The sequence below is a fragment of the Anolis carolinensis genome, chromosome 3 (assembly GCF_035594765.1).
Source record: "Anolis carolinensis isolate JA03-04 chromosome 3, rAnoCar3.1.pri, whole genome shotgun sequence".
NCBI lineage: Eukaryota > Metazoa > Chordata > Lepidosauria > Squamata > Dactyloidae > Anolis > Anolis carolinensis.
In genome coordinates, this window is record NC_085843.1 from 235507474 (window position 1) to 235515071 (window position 7598).

Here is a 7598-nt window from a genome sequence, read left to right on the forward strand (position 1 = left end):
CCCTGCCACATGCACAACGGAGGACCTTCTTATAGCAACACCTGATGCACTCCAAGTGGCCAACTTCTGGTCAAAGGATTTAGTATAACGCTAAGTTGTTGCTGTTGCTGTGCTTTTTTTTTTAAAAAAAACAACAATTTGTTTCTGCTTTCAAATACATTACAACTTGTACCCTCGGTTTGCTTCTGACACGATAAATAAATAAATCTGTCAATTAAAAACAATTACAACAGTTGTGTAAATAAAACATGTAGAACAAACAGAGCTGTTTGTTGGAATTGGAATCCAAAACACCTGGAGGGGAGAAGTTTGCCAACGCCTGGTGTAGATGCACCTAAAGACTACCTTATGGGATGATGTGACTTTGGAGTCCCATGTGCACTTGGGAAAAGTCTTCCCTGTGGGCCTTTCTTTGTGAATCCTGGACTATCATAGCAGCATCATATTGCATTGCTGCAATCTTGAGAACTGCGGTTAGACACAATCGAAACTAATAGCAAGAGACAGGTGCAACTTTCTAGACTTGCACGTGGACACAAAAGCGAAATCAACGCGGCGTGTTGGGTTGCAATGCAGATTAGAAAAACCTCTGATTTTTAAGCATGAGCATCTGTCGGGAGTGTTTTGATTGTATTCCTGGCCTTTCTTGGGAGGGGGGGGGGTCTCTCCCATCTCTAGGATTCTATGACTTGGAATGAACTTTGCTGCAAAGGGAGGAGTGGTGGCGCTTAGCTTACCAAGACAATTCGGAACTTCTCCTCCCGAAGAGCAAAACTTGCCTCTTTTGCAAACGGTCCCCCTCCCTTTCCAACAGCAACCCGGGAAGCAAAGGCGAATCCCGCGCATGCGCCAGTGCGCGCGCCCTTTCTTTCCCCCCCAGCCCGGTAAAGCTCCCTCCCGCGGGATCTGCAGCGCCGACTCACCGGTGGCTCGGCGGAGAAGTTCTCCCCGGAAGGCCGCTGCTAGTGGGCGAGCCTTGCGCATCAGCCAGCCAGCCAACCAAGGCGCCCGCTTGAGGCTCCGCGAGGCCGCCGCTTGCAACGCGCAGCCGCCATCCAGCGCCGGGGCCACCCAGGAGGCGCGGCTGCGCAGGCGGAGAGAGGCCGAGGGGCGGGCAGAGCCTCCCGGACCCGGCGCTTGCTGCCTGCTCTCCACGGCGCCCAGGTTTGCCAGTGCTAAGGCTTTCCCCGTGAAGGAGGGCTCCTTCTATCACAGACTCCTGCAAAGGGACTCTATTCCGTTCTGCAGGAATACACAATCAAATCACTCCCAACAGATGGCCATCCAGCCTCTGCTTTAAAACCTCCAGAGAAGGAGACTGCCGCACTCGTCAACCCCATCCGTTTACCAGTTGGCCGAGGCTGCAAGTGGTCAGTGTAAAGCAGGCATGGGCAAGCTTGGGCCCTCCAGGTGTTTTGGGCTCCAACTCCCACAATTCCTAACAGCCGGTAGGCTGTTAGGAATTGTGGGAGTTGGGGTCCAAAACACCTGGAGGGCCCAAGTTTGCTCATGCCTGGCCTTCAACTCACAGGCAGTGCCCGAATTACAAACGACTCATAGGGTTGTGAGTTTTCCAAGCTGTATGGCCATGTTCCAGAAGCATTCTCTCCTGATGTTTCAACCACATAATAATAATAACTTTATTTTTGTATCCCGCCACCATCTCCCCGCGGGGACTCAGGGCGGCTTACATGGGGCCAAGCCCAACAACACAATTAAAATAAGTAGGTAGGTAAAGGTTTTCCCCTGACGTTAAGTCCAGTCATGTCTGACTCTGGGGGTTGGTGCTCACCTCCATTTCTAAGCCGAAGAGCCGGCGTTGTCCGTAGACACCTCCAAAGTCATGTGACCGGCATGACTGCATGTAGCGCCATTACCTTCCTGCCAGAGCGGTACCTATTGATCTACTCACATTGGCGTGTTTTCAAACTGGCAGAAGCTGGAGCTAACAGCGGCCGCTCATTCCACTCCCAGGATTTGAACCTGGGACCTTTCGGTCTGCAAGTTCAGCCGCAAAGTGCTTTAACACACTTCGCCACCCGGGCTCCTTACAATAGAGTAGACAAAAACAAATCACAGTATAAAATAGGTCAAAACAGCAGTACAATATAAAACTGAATATTATAACCATAGTTAATAATATCAACCAACCACCAGGCACAATCTATCATCTTCATGGGAGGGGAGACTAAGGTAGCAATACAAAATAGGATGATGGCTAAAGTGCATTAAAAATAAGGACCTAATAAGATGCAGGATCGATTATTAATACCATCTGGAGCTGGATTATCTAATGACTGTCTCGCCAAAAGCCAAACTTAACATCCAGATTTTGTTTCTTGAAGGATAGGGAGGGAGCTACAGCAGGCACCCTCAGAAGTTGTGAGGTCTGTTGGAAACTAGGCAAGAGGGGTTTATTTATCTGTGAAAAGTCCAGGGTGGTGTTTTCTGATGGTCTTTGGCGACCCCTTGTGACCCGCTCCCCAGGGTCCTGACCCCCAGGTTGAGAAGCACTGCTCCAAACAGTTTGTCTATCTACTGTCAATAATGGACTGGATGAGGACAAACCAACCAAATATTCAGAAAAGACATAAATTAAGAAAAGCTTATTTCATTGGATTCTGTTGGATATTTCCAATTGCTACTTGATAGAATCTCTTCAGAATGAACTAGCATTTGATTCACTGGTGCTCGGATACTGAACTATGGTTAAAGGTTTTCCCCTGACATTAAGTCCAATCGTGTCCGACTCTGGGAGTTGGGCTCATCTCCATTTCTAAGCCGAAGAGCCGGTGTTGTCCATAGACACCTCCAAGGTCATGTGGCTGGCATGACTGCTGGAACAGTACCTATTAATCTACTTACATTCACATGTTTTCAAACTGCTAGGTTGGCAGAAGCTGGGGCTAATAGCGGGAGCTCACCCTGCTTCCCAGATTCAAACCTGGCAATCTTTCGGTCAGCAAGTTCCGCAGCTCAGCGGTTTAATCCACTGCACCATTGGGGGCTCCTTGAACTATGGTTAACAGAACTGTATTTTTTTTTTTTGAAGTTGGCTCGTTATTATCAAAAAATCAAACAAAAATCTTGCTATTTTAGGTTGCTTTATACTTTTGTATATAAATGTAGCCAAACTGTGGATGTGCTCACCAAGTACAACAGCAGAGAGATTTGGCATCATTTTCAGGATGGAGAACAATGTTAGATAAAGCCCTGAGAAAATAAGTTGGACACATCCCAGAGTATTTTCCTATAAGGACCCATTCTTGGTAGCTCAGTACGAAACATTCTTGTGTCCATGAAGCAAATAAAATAGTGGTTACCAAATTTAATGGAAAATGTTGCTCTTAGGCCAAGTACTACGTGAACTTTTCAGTTAGCACTCCTTGACTTCCTCCATTTACAGGGCACTCTCAAGCTGTTTCCCAGTATCATGCTATTTGTAGCCTGGTTGCACAAGTAGATACAGTATCAAGAATTGTCACAACAAGTTCTTGCTGTCCTTATTAAATATAGGTGCCCTTTTTTGATCTTGTATCAAAAAGCCCCTGGGGCACAATGGAGCAAACACCATGGAAACCTTTATGTAAACAATTTCTTTCAGACAGTGAACCCTTTTCCCTTATGAATAACCTTTGCAATCTTGACTACATTCTGGTGTTGCTTGGTCACATGTGTCATGGTTTTCATTTATGGAATACTGGAGAGTATGCCACACTACATTACTAAGATAAAAGTAAAGGTTTTCCCCTGACATTAAGCCCAGTTGTGTCCAACTCTGGGGCTTGGTACTCATCACCATTTCTAAGCCAAAGAGCTGGTGTTGTCCATAGACACCTCCAAGGTCATGTGGCCGGCATGACTGCATGGAGCGCCATTACCTTCCCGCTGGAGCAGTACCTATTGATCTACTCACATTTGCATGTTTTCGAACTGCTAGGTTAGCAGAAGCTGGGGCTAACTGCGGGTGCTCACTCCGCTCCTTTCTGTCCACAAGTTCAGCAGCTCAGCACTTTAATATGCTGTGCCACTGGGGGCTCTTCTACATTAGTATTGTGTTTTTATTTCTAGTGAACTGCCATGGTTTCAACCCATAGATTCCTGGGATGTTGTTTAGTGAGACACTAGAGCTGTTTAAATATCTCACCTCTACACTGCGAATCCCATGATTCTATGGAATGTTGCCTTGGCAGTTTCTAAAAATCGTTCTAAAAATATCAGTTAAGGTATGAGATCTGTCTTGTGTGCCTTGCTATGAAAGCAGATGACCAGAATTCTTAGCAGTCTCCTTATTTTACTTTAGTAGTCGGTTGTTATCTGATAAACCAGCTGTCTCGCAATTCCATAGAAATATATTGTAGTTATTAAAGATGGGGGCTTTTTTCTTCTGCTTGAATTTCTTTTGTACTTCTTTCCACCCTTGTGCAATAGTTTCCTTCACACTGCATGTACAAAGGTAACTTCTTGGATTTTGTGCCTGATCAGCCGCAACTTTCTAGATGAGCTTTTGTGATTGTGGTTTAATACTGAAGCATTTGGAGAGATTGCTTATGTCAAATGGAAGTAAAAGTAATCAGGTGTAGTATCATAAATGTAAAGGCCTAGTACTTTGCCTGTGTATAGATAACATTAGCTGGTTTAGGCAAACTTATCACAGGGTTTCATTGGCAAAATTTGTTCAGAGGAGTGTCCCTTGCCTTCCCCTGAGGCTGAGTGGATTTCAGTGCCTAAATGGGAGATTCAGACCTTGGTCTCTAGTGCCGTAGTCCAATGCTCAAACCACTTCACCACACTGGCTCTGTACATTAGAGGTTGCCGTATTCAGGTTAATACTACAGTAAATCAATAAGCTGATTAAATTATTTTACCTTTGATGTCAAAATTACAGCACACTTTTCCTGTTTGCTAAATTGCCAGAGACTTTGAAGAGAACACATAGAAGAGGAATCTGCATGACAGTATGTCCTGAACTTTTCTGGAATCTGGTTCATCTTATTTTGATCTAGGTCAACCCTTGGCATGCCACACTCAAGTTAGTAGTCTGACTCTGGTCTTCTGAACCACATCAATAGGCTTTCAAGAGTAAAATCATAGTAAAGAAGCATGCCTTAGTGTGCATGTGTCTTGTTTGCAATTAATTTTGTGTTGTATTGGCCTCACAGATCATGGTGAGCTGTGCAGCCAAATGCATGCTTGTCTGGCATTCACATTATTTATTTGTAATTCACTTATGTGCGTTTTAAACTTGATTTCATCTCCAGTATATTTGTATGCATCCTTCCACTTCTCTCTCCATTATACAGCTCAAACCTATATGTGTTTACTCAAGGAGGAAGTCCCATTAAGTCTTCTAGGGCCCTCCCACACAGCTGAATAAAATCCCACATTATCTGCTTTGAACTGGAATATCTGGTAGTGTGGACTCAGATAACCCAATTCAAAGCAGATATTGTAGGCTGTGTGGAAGGGTCCTAGAACTTATTCCCAGGCAAATGTTCTTTTTCCAGCCCTCCTTTTGCTTTGGTGAAAAAAAGAGGAGTCACTCGAGCAGCAACAAAATATTTCTATCAAGTCAGACACTCAGTTGATCCCCAGCCCCCTTAGATCACTCCGAAGAAGGAGCACCTTTCTTTATCTGTCAATTCTGCAAGGATACAGTTGAGATTAAACCTGGGCAGAGAGTAGACATTTTTAAAAAGGGGTTGGGGTTATAGGAAAAACCTGGAACAAAAGACCCCCGCCCCTCCTCAAGTTTAAGATATGAAGGATGAAATAAGCCATTGACTTTGGAGTCAAATAACTTTCATGTATCAATATAGGGCTAAAATCAGGAATGTATTTATGTATTTAATATTCTGGCTTTTCTCTCATTATATGGGTTTACACACTGACCATATATTGCAGTTCAAATTGATTATTTGGCAGTTTAGATCCAGTTTCTGATTTTGAATTCAATTCGCAACAACTAAAGTAAGCTGAAGACAAAGGAAGGAAAGGGGGAGGGGAGAGAAACAGTAACATATTAAAAGTAGTTGAAGAAGTGAGACAAAATAGGATTGTCCCTGCCAAATTGAGTTGAAGGCTATGCCACAGTAAGTGAGGCAGCATTTTTAAAGGCAACTAACTGTCAGGTTTTGATCCAGATGTTTTGGTCTTCAGTTCCCAGAATCCCTATTAGCCAAGAGAGCATCTGGGAGCTAAAGTCAAAAAGTCTGGAGGACCAAATTTTTGGAACCACTGTATTTATTTCCAATGGGTATTATAGTGTGTACTCACTAGGCAGATAGACAGTGAAATTACTACTTGTGAATCCAATTTTGATTAACTACTTTGCGCTAAATGTAATGTTCTAGTGGCCCAAACAGGCCTTTCTTCTCTCTCTCTCTCTCTCTCTCTCTCTCTTTTTTTTTTTTTTTTTTTTTTTTGCAGCCAAACCTGCTGTAGAGGATTTTCCAGAGGCAGGTTGCATGCAAAATCATCCTCTCATGTTCTTGATCAGCTGCCCTATTCCTCCTCTTGGCTTGTGATGCTGGGGAACTTCAACATTCCTGTTGAAGCTACCCTATTGGGAGTGGCTCAGGACTTCATTTCTGCCACAACTACTTTGGATCTGTTCCAAGTAGTATCTGTCCCTACTCATGTAGCTGGGCACACTCTAGACCAATGTCTCTCAACCTATGGGTCCCCTGGTGTTTTGGCCTACAACTCCCAGAAATCTCAGCCAGTCTACCAGCTCTTTGGATTTCTGGGAGTTGAGCCAAAACATCTGGGGACTCACTAGTTGAGAACCACTGCTCTAGACCTTGTTTTCTGTACAAGGTCCGATGCTGAACTGGCACTGGGGGTGCTTTCTGCTGTGTTGTCATGGACAGGTTACTTCTTGGCCAGTTTTAGGTTTACTGAGACTCAGGCCTCTATAGGGGGAGGAGCATTATAATGGCATACCCCAGGAGCTTTATGGATTTGGATGGATACATGGTGGCTCATGGGGAATTCCTTTCTGTCTTAGCATGTGATTCTTTCAAAGCTCCAGCTGATCTTTGGAATGGGAAAAGGACCAGGGAGGTGAACACAATTGCGAATAACCCTTCCTTCTCGCAGAATGCAGCTAAACCAGTCCACTGGTTTTCTAAGGAGCTGGAAGCAATGAAATATGAGATATGAGATGGAGGACACAGCAGCAGTGGCAGAAAACAGACTGAATCCAACCAGAGCACACAAATGCCTTGTTGCAACACCTCCACTGGCTGCTGGTCCATTTCCAGGCATCATGTAATGTGCTTGTTTTGACTTATAAAACCCTATGGTTTCTGCCCAGGTTATTTGAAAGAGCCTTTATGGGCTCATTAGACCTCCAAGATTGTCTGGAGAAGTCCTTGTCCATTCCACCATTTCTCAGTTCAGTTGGTGGGCATAAAGACCCTTATTCATTTCAGTGAGCTTTGTATGGGCAATGTTTTGGTCAGCCGAACTTCCCTATGAGCACAAATACAAGCAGCCTGTGAGATGTAATCTTAATCAGTGTATAATTATTTCTAATACTTGCAGGAATGTACTAAAGAGAGGGAAGACCTCTTAGGTCAACTTTTCAAGAGGAA

The 7598-nt window shown here is 44.3% G+C and overlaps 1 protein-coding gene across 2 annotated transcripts in view; it reads right to left on the reverse strand.

Annotated features, from left to right (window-relative positions):
• The window catches only part of yeats2 (YEATS domain containing 2), a 64297-nt gene extending 63235 nt beyond the window's left edge, over positions 1–1062 (reverse strand). For both annotated transcript variants that reach the window (XM_008106491.3, XM_003218445.4), the window contains exon 1: positions 924–1062. The gene's annotated coding sequence lies outside the window, so the exon portion shown is untranslated. The remainder of the gene's footprint in view (positions 1–923) is intronic.
• Positions 1063–7598: the final 6536 nt, after the last annotated feature.